General features: G+C 29.1%; 1 protein-coding gene across 3 annotated transcripts in view; it reads right to left on the reverse strand.

The window, feature by feature from the left end:
* LOC129957034 (cell adhesion molecule Dscam2-like) overlaps positions 1 to 13,037 on the reverse strand; it is a 329,511-nt gene that overhangs the window by 46,294 nt on the left and 270,180 nt on the right. The gene's annotated exons all lie outside the window — the stretch shown is intronic.

The raw sequence follows: 13,037 nt of genomic DNA on the forward strand, positions 1-13,037 counted from the left end.
ATTTTACAAGCGCTGAGCTACAATATGATTAATCACATTTAATAAATTAGATTTATGTAAAAAATTAATTTAAATTGTTTTTGTAGTATAAGCACTGAGCTACATTATGAATAATAATATCTCATATATTGGATTTATATACAAAATGAGGAAAGAAATTCCAATTAAACTGAGTTTTTTTATAAACGCTGAGCTACATTATGAATAATCACATCTCATAAATAGGATTTATAGAGAAAAGGAGGAAAAAAATTGAAATTAAACTGCCTTTATTTTACAAACGCTGAGCTGTCCTATGAATAATAATTGGATAAATTGGATTTATATACGGACGGAGGGAAATTTTTTTTAATTAAACTGTATTTATTTTACAAACGCTATGTTATGATTAATTATATCTCCTAAATAGGATTTATATAAGAAAGGAAAAAAAATCCAATTAAATTGTCTTTATTTCAAAAACGCTGAGCTACATTATGAAAAATCACATCTCATAAATAGGAATTATATAGAGAAGAAGGAAAAAAAATTCCAATTAAACTGTTTATATTTTATAAATGCTGAGTTACATTATGAATAATCACATTGCATAAATTGCATATGAAAGATTTTTTTTTGAAAAGCCAGTCCTTTGATAGCTATTTAAATTCTATTTTTAAAAATTTTAATTATGAGCTTTTTACCTGTGTAACGCCACTTTTGGCATGAACCGTATCTTCATCAGAATACAAGAGGAGGAAAAAATTCCAATTAAACTGCCTTTATTTTATAAATGCTGATCTACATTATAAATAATCACATCTCTTAAATAGGATTTATATGCAAAAGGAGGAAAAAAAATGTTCACCAAAACTTGGAAATTAATAACAAAAAACTATCAATCTAGGAGCACTTAAGAAAAAATGAATAATAAGTTTTTTTTTTCTTTTAATGATTGAATATTGGCCAAATTATTATTTTCTATTAAATGTTAAATTAAACACAAGCAGAGTAAAATTATGATAAACAACAAAATAAATGAAAACTAGATTAGTTTTTATATAAGGGTTAGAAAATAACTTTGTAAGAAATTTCTATTCTCATCAACCTTGAGAATAAAGCAGAGTTTCGAAACGCCAACGTAGGTTACAACTACACGCTATCATCGGAAAACGGTATTAATATATTATGAGAAAGAAGATTACAAACGGAGACGCCGTGTCACACAAATGCTCCAAATGATGACAGCAGCAACATAATAGAATGGATTTTATCATTAACGTCATGAAAGAGATAGCTGATCCTTGGCGAAAAACTTTTGTAATGGCTTTCAGGATATTCCTTAGAAAAACTGTAGATAGAGGCAGACTTTTAAAGCTTCCTATTTTCGAAAATATATTTTCTGGGGCAAAGTAATATAGAGAGGCTGTTTTCTTGTAGCCGTATAACAGAGATTTCATTCTTTATAAAATTTGTCAATTTAAATTTCATTTTAATATGAAAAAGGGCTTTCTGAAACACGCGTATTTTGGCTTATTTTGATCTATGAAACACAGGTATTTCTTTGAAAAAAGGAAGCTATCGACATGTTTAATTTCAATCGAATGAAAAAATGAGAAATATTCGAAAATTGTGACAGTTTCCTTGTTTCATCAATCATAATCCATCAGACATTTTTCCTGATTTTCTATACAACAAATATAGTTTATCGCCTTCGAAAATATTTTTAGAGAGGTGTTCTTTACTTTTCTTTTTAAAATCAATCTGCGCAATTATTTAACATATTTCAAGCTCATATACCTTTAAGAGCATCTTTGAATTACATTAAGCATGGCTGATAAATATTTTTAAAGTTTTAGTATTAGATGATAAATAATAATAGCTCAAGGAGTTTTGTTTTCTTATTCTTGCTTTGTTTTGTCTGATGGAGATAAAAAAAGAAGAAAATGTATTTTTTAATTCCCGCCAATTAAGATATCTAAATCAATTAAAAGAAATTATTTTATTTTCATTTGAGTATATTCATATCTAAAAAAAATATTCAAACTCAAAAAGAAGAAAAATTATAGCATAAACCAAATTGCATTTGAATAATGAACTCGACGTCAATTTAGTTAATCTAATAAATCATTTGTTTTCCATATCTAAAACAAAGAATTTCTTATAAGATTATTTTTAAACCTCTGCTGAAAAACATTTTTTTTGTATTTATTTCGAAACAAAAACTTCTCTTTTTTTTTTTTTTTGTTATCTCTTTGCAATTGTGTTAATTCAGAACCCTTAAAATATCATATTCTTTTTCAATCTAGCTCTTCTGTTGTTTTTCTCCTAGACTGTCTCTTTTTAGAATTAATTCTCTCGCATACTTTTAGTCGTTCATTAGAAAAGAAAACTAGATAAAAAAAAAACTTTTTTTTGTCTAATAATACCGAATGCAAGCCCTGGATCCGTAAGTTTTAATGATCAGCAAAATTTTCCTAGATAAGCTTAATTGCGAACTTCAGTCATGAAGCAATTAAAATATTTCCATTCAATATTTTTGTGCCTTTTTAAATTAACTTAGTTTCCCTTTTATTAAGATAACACCATTATGCTTAAAGAAAGGAAATGTTATAAATGGTGTAAAAAATAATATTGGAAATAAAAAAATGCGATTCAGAGTTTCGTATATCTGGCCCTCCCCCCCCCCTCTAAATGCCGTGTTTCTTTGCCAAAAAAAAATTATAGATTAATAATTTTGGCGAGACATTTCGGCTATAAACTCTTACACAGATCTAGAACATACAAAAAGAATTTTAAAAAGAAACGAGAAACGTGAAAATGTAGCATCATTACAAGATAAATAATAGAAAGAATATAAAAGATAAATAAAAGAAAGAACATATGTTATTTCTACTCTCTACTTTCTAGAGATTTCATATGTTAGTTTTATTTAGCCTTAAAGAATATATACATTATTAAATATTTATTCTGTAAAATAATATTTCACAAATTTCGGTTCAACTCTAAATTTTAAGAAGAATCTTTTAAATCGTTGGGTTTTATACAGGATAAGTCAAATGAATGCCTCGCTTCCATACAAGCAGTACGCAAAATGTAATAAATGCATTCATTAAAAATGTATATGCATGCAGAGGTAATAGAAGCAGTTTTGAACGTTCTGTTTTTGTTATACGGCATACATCAAGTCTGCAATATAATTTTTGCCTAACAATTTGTAGCATGCCGGCATCGATGCTGGCGATAGCAGCTGTGATATGGGCTTTCAAATCAATCATGATCGTTGGATCTGGAGCCACATACATTCTATTTTTCACGATTTAATGGAACAATTAATAATAAAGAACATTATTGTTACGAAATTTCCGGGGTTCGTATGGATAGTGGAAGTTATATGGTGTGAAGAACGCTCAATCACCAGGCGGCAGTAGAAAATAAAACGACGACGTTTATTTACACGAAGACACACAGGACAGCACAAAGACGACAACTATATACAGCACAACAGACGATTATCTTCAGCGGAGATGTGCAGCATACACAGCAGCATACAAAACAGCATAAACAGCAGCATACAACAATTCTCTACTGCAAACAGCAGAACACAGCTTAGTTCAGCACTAGCTTCACTCCGTCGCTGCTCCGCTTATCTCTGGAAGACCAGTTCTTTAGCGTCGTTTCCGACTACTCTTCGACTCTACTGGTCCGCGACTCCAATTCACCACTGGTTCACCACTCGACTCACCGTCGGTTCACACCACCCTCGGCAGCGGCAGGACTGCTTCCTTTTATAGGCATCAGGAGGCGGGGCTAGAAGCCTCTCAACCAATCAGGAACGTTCGAGGCGCATCTCCGTTCCTACTGGACGGATCGGGAAAATGCTCGATGTTTCGGGTATAACCTATTTTGCCGCCAAATCACCAAATGGTCGCCAAGTTTGTCGCCAAGCTCTGGGACCTCTCATGGAACCAACTATGCTGGGAAGCAGCATTACAGATTCGTAACATTATATTACTTTCAAATGTACAAAATTAGCACAAGCTAAGTCTGTGATTTTTAATAAAACTGTATGCAATGAAATTATTAAAATTATTTATTCAGTTACTAGACCCGAAAATTTATAACAAAAAAACTCTAAATAATGTATGGCAATATTTTTGTTTCAGACCTGAATCATTTATATGCAAGAAATATTGAACTGATATTAGGAATATATTGTTTTATATAGGGATTCAAAGTGTATCTCCTCGTCAAAATAGAGTACTTATTTTCTGAAACGAATAAAAAATAATGCTTGCACATTGACAGTCTAAACTTTTAACTTCCACACAAGTTAATTTTTATTTTTATTAAATAAAATGAAAAACTTGTAAAGGAAATTGATGTAACCAACATTCTAAAAATCTAAATTTGCAGTTTTTTCAAACATGTTCGACAAAACAGTGTATCTATAGAGTATGATTAAGACATGAATACTGGGAGTTAAACAATGAAGCTTAGTTCTAATAAAAACGGAAATAAAAATAATATTTATTGGTTTATTAACATTTGTCTACATACATTAAAGCCAAAACCCTGTCTTGGCTTTAAGCCAGGATAAAATATCTATATATTTGTTTTTATAAATTACCAATAAGAGGTTAGAAAAAAATTCAGATTAATATTCACAGAATATTTTAAAAATTCAGAGTAGAAATTAACCATACGCATAAATGTGACAGCATTAAAATTTTGCTTTCGACATTTCAAAAATCAAAGCATAGCTACGATTGAAGAGACATTATTTTCGACTTTCGAATAATAAAATTATTTTTCCCCACTCACAGAGAAAATAATCGTAGAAATGTTTAAAAATATTTCAAATGAAAAAACTATATTGTATTAATTCATTTTTCGTTTTCAGAATGGAAAAGATCGTGAAAGTTTTTCCTATTTTAAGCGATTAAGAAAAAAAGAATTAGAATGAAAAAAAAAAAACAGATTTCAGAATGTTTGCTGAAAACTCTATAATTAATTTCCTAAAGATTAATTCTCCATTGTTTTCCCCTCTCTAAAAGCTTTTAGTTGGTTTGCAGATTCGTACATTGTTTTAATATTTTTCGAAATAAAGTTCCCTTTTCTCTTAGAGTCTTCATTATTTTCCAAATAACTTTTATTTGTGACAAAACACATTTATAATGATTACATTCAGCGATGCAGAAATTTCAATACATAATATATAAAAAAAAATTCAAAACAGATATTTTGAAAGAAATAAAAGATAAAAATCAAACTAGAAAAACATTCCGAGAATTTTCTGAATGCTTTTAAAAGTTTATGATTTGTTAATGTTTTGCAAATGTGCTTTGAGAGTTAAATTTCTTTTTCCGCCAAATCAACTCTGTACTTTTTTTTAATTCTCATGCATTGTATATATTTTTTATAGTTTAGCCCTATCGGTTTATGTCTTCAAACAATAACACAAAAATTTAATTGTAACAAACGTTTGAAAAGGAAAAATTTATTTTGATATTCGATGAAATTTTTTCATGACTTCAGCTCATAAATCTTAAGAACAAATAGTGTTATTGTCATGTTTGCATTATTATTTGCATTTTTGTTTTTGTAAAAAGGATAGTACTTAATTTATTAAATAAAATTTATAAAGAAATAAATTAAAAATAAAATAAATTGAAATTTTAAATTTTTAAAGGGTTATATACTAATAATTTGATCGACTTATTGATTTGATAGTGTAAATAGATGTGTCATTTTTTTATTTAAAACTAACTCCCAAATCATCTATTAATTAATATTTTTTTTTTGAATTTGGCAATAGACCATGGCATTTCAGATTGTTTATGTTTTGTTTCTGGCAACTGTAATTCAAACTGGAATTATTTTAACATTTCGTCTTATGTTTTTGTTTCATCTATACAATGTTGTTTCTTCTTATCCGATAATTAACACTTCTTTCAATCCATAAAATTATTATAATTCGATATTGAAATTTAAAAGGATTCTGTGATTATGTAACTGTTGTCGAGTAAGTTAATTCAACGTCGGTATATATGTGAAGCTTATAAGGGAGACTCTCCTATTACACGACTTATTATTATTCTGATGCTGTATTCTGATGATTATTTCAGATTTATTTACATTCTGATGATGATTAGGTGTGAACCAAAAGTGGAGTTACACCTACAAAGAGCTCATAATTAAAAGAAAATAGAATAAATAAATGTCAAAAGACTAGCCATTCAAAGAAAAAAAAAACACACGCTTTTATGCTCATGTGTGTTAACTGCAAAAGAATCTAGATACAGCCAAATAAAATAAAAAACGGAAAGAAAATTGCTGGCATAAAGATAAAATGTGGAGTAGGATTGAATGGCTACTTAATAATACGTAATTTAGTATGTGTTTCTTCATATAGATGGCAGCTCAAAAAAGAATGTTTTTTTTTTTTGCCAAGTCATGTGATCTTCTCTCATACCAATACTTTTCTTTCGCAATTTGAATTAGGAAGTGAACAAAAGAGACCATGGTTCGATAGAGAGTTAAAGAGGTAGGTTTAAATTTAGCAAAATAGCTAAATTATTGCGCTGAAAGTTTTAATATACCCTGTACAAATAAAAGCTCTACATATTTCTAAGGAAATTTATCTGTTTAAAAGAAATTTAAGGCATTCAAACAGAAAAATGAATGTGAATTTCTGATCCTTAGATAATATATCGAGAATAATGTTTTTATTTATAATAATAATAATAACATTATTAATTACAATGTATATTGTAAATTGACATAGACATATTAAGTCATTTTGATTATTATAGCAACGATGTAACAAAGTTTACGGCGGCTCAATAATCTTTATTGATACAAGACAACAGAAAATTATTTACTTAAAATTTCTCGAAGACAGAGTGATTATGAATATGCCCAGAATTCATTATCTTCATTTAAATAGTATTTAAGTGTTTAAAATTGTTTAAATTGAAAATTTTTCTAGTCGGCTGTGGCTTTTAATAGTGATCACATTTTGTTTAAATTACTATCAACTGATAAGGATGTAGCGTCTTCTCTAGTCGGCTGTGGCATTTAATAGTGATCACTTTTTGTTTAAATTACTATCAACTGATAAGGATGTAGCGTCTTCTCTAGTCGGCTGTGGCATTTAATAGTGATCACTTTTTGTTTAAATTACTATCAACTGATAAGGATGTAGCGTCTTATCTAGTCGGCTGTGGCTTTTAATAGTGATCACATTTTGGATAAATTACTGTCAACTGATAAGGATGTAGTGTCTTATCTAGCCGACTGTGGCTTTTAATAACGATCACATTTTGGATAAATTACTATCAACTGATAAGAATGTAGCGTCTTCTCTAGTCGGCTGTGGCATTTAATAGTGATCACTTTTTGTTTAAATTACTATCAACTCATAAGGATGTAGCGTCTTATCTAGTCGGCTGTGGCTTTTAATAGTGATCACATTTTGGATAAATTACTGTCAACTGATAAGGATGTAGTGTCTTATCTAGCCGGCTGTGGCTTTTAATAACGATCATATTTCGGATAAATTACTATCAGCAATGAGGATTTAGTGTCTTATCCAGTTGGCTGTGACTTTCAAGATCTCAAGAATTTTAATATAACAGGAATCCATAGCATTTCTAAGCCCTCGAAAAATATTTTATATTTATGCATGGATCTATATGCACTTACTAACTTATCAAATGCGATTCAAAAATTTTTTAATAAAAGTCGTTGCCATTCCGGATACTGCCTAGGGCTCAAACTGAGAATTGAAAATTAAAAAAATTGTAATTGAAGAATTTCAAGGCACAAGAGAGATATCGCAATCTAGTAATATTTTCATGAACATGTCTGCTTAGTAGTCCGAAAGATTGCTGGAAAAAAACTCAAACTCAAACTTTTAAATTATTTTCAAGCATTATACATTTACAGAAAGTAATAATGAATATAAATATTAAATATTTCCCTTCTACTTTACACAATTACATAATTCATTTAAATCAGATAACAATACAAAACAGATGAAATAATCATCTCCAAAAATAAAATACTTTGTAATTAATAATTATTAATTTGTGTAGTTAATTTTCTAATGGCTCTACTCTGAGTTTCAAATTACTTAGTTATGTTGTTGTTTGAATTAGTGTATTTTGAATGTCTATTCTCTATATATACCTTCTGTATGGCTTCGTTTGAATGTTTTAAAAATGTTCAGATGGGACATTATTATTATATGCTGACTTTGAAAACTAATCCTCAATGTAAGTAGTTTTATTAACGTTATAACAACAAAATAACTTTTATTGTGAGGATTTTATCAAACGACCCGTCTTCATAGAGTAATTTTTAATTTTCTTAAGTATTGGCATATTATATAGAAATACAAGTTTAAAAAGTGAGAATTAAAAAATTCTAATATTTCAGGGAAAAAACTAAATAATTTATTCAGAAAAAAGAGAAAAAGACCATTTGAAATTTTGCAGATATATATATATATATATATGCAAAATTATAAAACTCTTTTCAGTGGTTCCTCTGTTAGAAAATAATAATTTTTCACGGTTTTGAAATGTAATGTAAAAGTTTCCATAATTTATCTCTATAAGAAATTATTTTCATTCCTTCCTTTAAAAAAATTAATTTTGAGAATTTTTATGTGTCTAAATTTGCCTGATGATATATTCTTTTTTCCTTTTTGATATACGGATTCTAAATTCAGTCCATACCTATTTTTAAAAATAACAGTGAATTGATTTTTTCAAAATTTAATCAAAGAAGTTTAATTTAAAGGAAACAATTTTTTTTTCTATTTTCAAAGATAGTTATATAAAATATTAAGACTGAAAAAAATGATACTTAAGTCTATTAAACATTAAAAAAAAAATGACTTTTCTTAAAAGCAATATCTTTTCTAATTGAAAACATTTTAACTAATTTTAAATTTTATTTAAACTGATATTTTTCATTGCTTTAAAATAATTTTTATTAATTGCACTAATTCGCATGAATTTTAATTATGTGTCTTCCTATGTTGCTTTAACTTCAGAGAGGGGGGGGGGTGAAACTTTTATAGATTTTCTTCTCTAAAGAAAGACATAGCATGTAATAGATGATTTGATAAATTTATAGTACGGTTGAATACTGCCACAAAAATAATTTTTTTAAAAAAAATCAAAGTTTTTTAAGTTGAAAAGTGTAACATTTTTTTTTCCCTTATCGTGCAATCGCATAAGGCCTGCCAAAATATCTAGTCGACTGTAAAAAAATAGCTATTTTTTTTTAACATCATAATGTCTTTATCGCATATTTTTATTTAACCAACGAGAAGGAATGAATTCTAATTTTAAAAAAATAATCGACCAATTTATTCTTAAAATATCGCGCTGAATACGACACCTTCAAGTGCTTTGATGCTATTTGTCAAATTTCGGTTTCTTTCTCTGTGTCTTAATTTCTAATTTTTATAATTAGAAGGGGAAAAAACCATTTTTTTATTTATTTCAATGATTTTGTAATCCATTTATTTTTTTTTCAAGATTTTTTTATTCTTTTGCTTTTTCACAATTTTTGTTTCCTTTATGTTATTGATATTTCCAGCATTTGATGAAGTTTGTCCTCTTCGTAAATTATCTCTGTTTATTATAATTGGGAGGGGGGGGGGGTTCGGCGTCTGCTCGCTTTCGTTCGCTAATTTCGATGTTGTCTGATGCTGTACACGATGTTAATTAGTGTTATATTTCGCAAATACGTTTTAGGAAAATGATATTTCATATTTATTTAATTTGCACTAATATTTAATTATATATTATTATATATAATACAATATATATTAATATGTATATTTATTTATATTATGTTTATATAATATTTAATTATATATTGCACTAATATTTATATTTTAATTTGAGCTTTTGCCAATGTGATGCAACTCGTTAATAAAAGCGAATTTTCTGCCATTCACGCATAACGTTCTCGTGCAGATTAAATTATATTTTTTTTTATTTCGTGCGAACTAAATTGCTGATAAATATTGTTAAATTATTTTTAAAAAATCCTTAAAAATAGAAATTTAATTTGTTGGTAAAACATTAGTATCGTTAAAAAGCTAATTTTTTGTTGATAATTCTTCAATATTGTTATATTTACTCTTGTAATTCAAAATTTTAAGTGAATGGCAACGTTGTTACAATTTTTTTTCGTTTAGAGAAATTGGCAACGCTGTTGTAATATTCCACAAACAAAAAGATGTCGATTAATAAAAAAGGTTGTTAGCCTCTTACTTTTATTAAGAATATCTACTTTATTGCGTAGAATCTGGGATTCAAATAAAATGAGTAACATTAGCAATCAGATAATAGCAATCAAAACATACACTTTATTTTGAGATAGATAACGTACTTTTTTTGTGACTGTTTAGTAAACGACGTTTTCGATTTTACGTTAAAATTAGTTCCAGTTAGCCAGTTTTTAAACTCCACTGGTCTTTCGTTGAATACTGGAAGCTTAATCTTTCCATCATGAGATTATACATTTTCAGATCGGCCAACTTCCGATTTAAAGTTCAAAGTCCCAAAATGAGAACATTCTTTGCCTACATTTACAATATCTATATATTGAATCAGCTTTTCTTATTAAATTGCTACATTCTCATTTGATCTTTCTTCGCTTTCTTTTTCATCTGATATCGCTTGATGCCCCATCTGTGGCGAATTTGCGATGATCGGGGATGGAACCTGGGACATTGTGGTTTGTAGCCGAGTAACATGACCACAATACAAAAGCAATTGCTCGTGTATCGTAGCTGTTAACTGGCTTATAAGCTTTCACCACACATTATTATAAAAAAAAATGCAGGGTTAAGACAGTATTGCTTAGATATTCAAATAATTGTTAGCCGAGAAATGAAAAATTCCCGAGAAATGAAAAATTCTTTTTCTACTCGAAAAAGTTATTCATTAGTGTTGCCAGAAACGGTTTGTCTGAAAAAACAGAATTAACAAATAATATTGTTTTAAATTTCTGTTGTTGTGAATTTGGTATCAATTAAAGCTTTACTTCTCCTTTTTTTCACCATTTCCATGTTAAGTGTAGCATAAATACTATAAAGTAATAATAATTTTCATTAAAAAAATTAAGCAATATTGATTAAAATATCAATTGTCATGGTTCAAGTGACTCACTATCTATCAATACCAAAGCGAATAAAACGCAATATTTCCATTAAATTTTTATATATGCATACATAGTATAAAATGAAGTCTCCTGAAAGCGTCTGTACGTTTGAAAGAGAAAAACTCGAGAAATGCTTTACTGATATTGGAGATATATGTATCATTTTGTAGGGCATTTATTGGGGAAGTTTTCAGTACATTGAAGTCATATCGAAATTAAAAAAAGGCGTTTTACAATCGCGATTTTAATTACTTTTCTACTACGATTCGCGCATGCGCAAAACAGCAGTATATGTGCTGGGCACTTATCCGCGCATATGCGAAAACCTCAAACTGCGCATGCGCAAATAGCAAGAGCTGTGGTATGCATATGAGAACCATTTCTTTGTTTACGGTTGACTTTAAACAGTAATTTAAAACTCATTATGTCCACAAAAAAAAAAAAAAAGGAAAAAGCAAGAGGCATTAATGTCTGTTTTTCACATGTCCAAGGTCATTCTGGCATTTTAGGGAATGAAAGAGCCGATTGGCTTGCAAAGCAAGCTACAAAGCTAAACATCATTGATCCTGTGATCTACCCCGAATCTCATATTCGTAAATGAGAATCCCAAAAAGACCATTCTCTTATGGAATGAGCTGTACCAGAATTTATCAACTGCCTCTTTAACTAAATTATTTTTCCCACAATTTCTCAAAGGTTAAATAACAAGCATTTCTTCAATGATTTTCACTTAACAAAAATTCTCACTGGCCACGGTAATATGAATTACTATCTCAAGAATCGACAACACCGACCCACATGTGTATATCGATGCCTGTAATATTAAGTTTCCACCTTCGCTTCATATTTTGGTCGACCACAAAATGGCTTTTTTCCCATTCTGTAAATTTATTGCCTTTGCTGCTTCAGTTTTTAATAAGTCTTGTTTGCTTTTTTGATTTGTTTTTTTCCATTGTTTTTATCTTTATTTTTATCTGCTTTTATCCATGTATGTTGTTGTTTCTACTTACTTCTGTAAGACTTGTGTTGTACTTTATGGTGCACAAGGATTGACTTATTACTAATAAAAAGAAACTGAACATATTAAATGCCAAAACACTTCGTTTGTTGCTCGATAATGAAAATGTAGAGGAAAGAAACGGCCGGTTAGTGAATATCAGAGAAAGAATATCCACACTTAGGGAAGGAGAGGTTATGCCGCGGGCAACGATGTGCGGGTACTGCAAGTATATAATAGATAAATGCCATTATGGACAGCTGGTGTATATCCCCCGCGAACTTCTCGCCGAATTCTCTCTATCCCGCTGATCGGAAATAACTAAATATTTAGCTGAATGGATCAGTATGGCTTCTGTTTTATTCCAATAATCTTGGAAAAATCCATCCCAGTTTTCTTGTAAATTGATCTCATCGCAATCGTATTATTTCCCAGATCATCGTGAAATTGGGGGGGGGGGGGAGAAAACCTTCTGATTTATGCAATCTTTTAGAATCTCAGTGGGAATTCGTTCGTTATGATAAATTCAACTCATATTTAGCATGCAACTTAAACCAGTAGGAATGGTCTCCCAAAACTTTCTCAAAATATTGTTTGATAAACTTGTCATGCCGTACACACCTTACATGACATTGGTGCACGATAGTTACAAAATATTATTTTTTGGCGAGAATTTCACATTTTTACTGAATTTGTTGTATTATCATTGGAGTGTTATTTGGCGATTAATCTCTATGGCATGCGATTAATAGTATCAGAAAATAAAATTTTCACTTTAGACAAATTTTTCTTAATCGATTGAAACATATATTTAATACAAAATGTACTGATAGTTACAAAACCCCATCCCAAATTTAAAATATTGAACTCA

Source organism: Argiope bruennichi, chromosome 11 (genome assembly GCF_947563725.1).
Source record: "Argiope bruennichi chromosome 11, qqArgBrue1.1, whole genome shotgun sequence".
Lineage (NCBI taxonomy): Eukaryota > Metazoa > Arthropoda > Arachnida > Araneae > Araneidae > Argiope > Argiope bruennichi.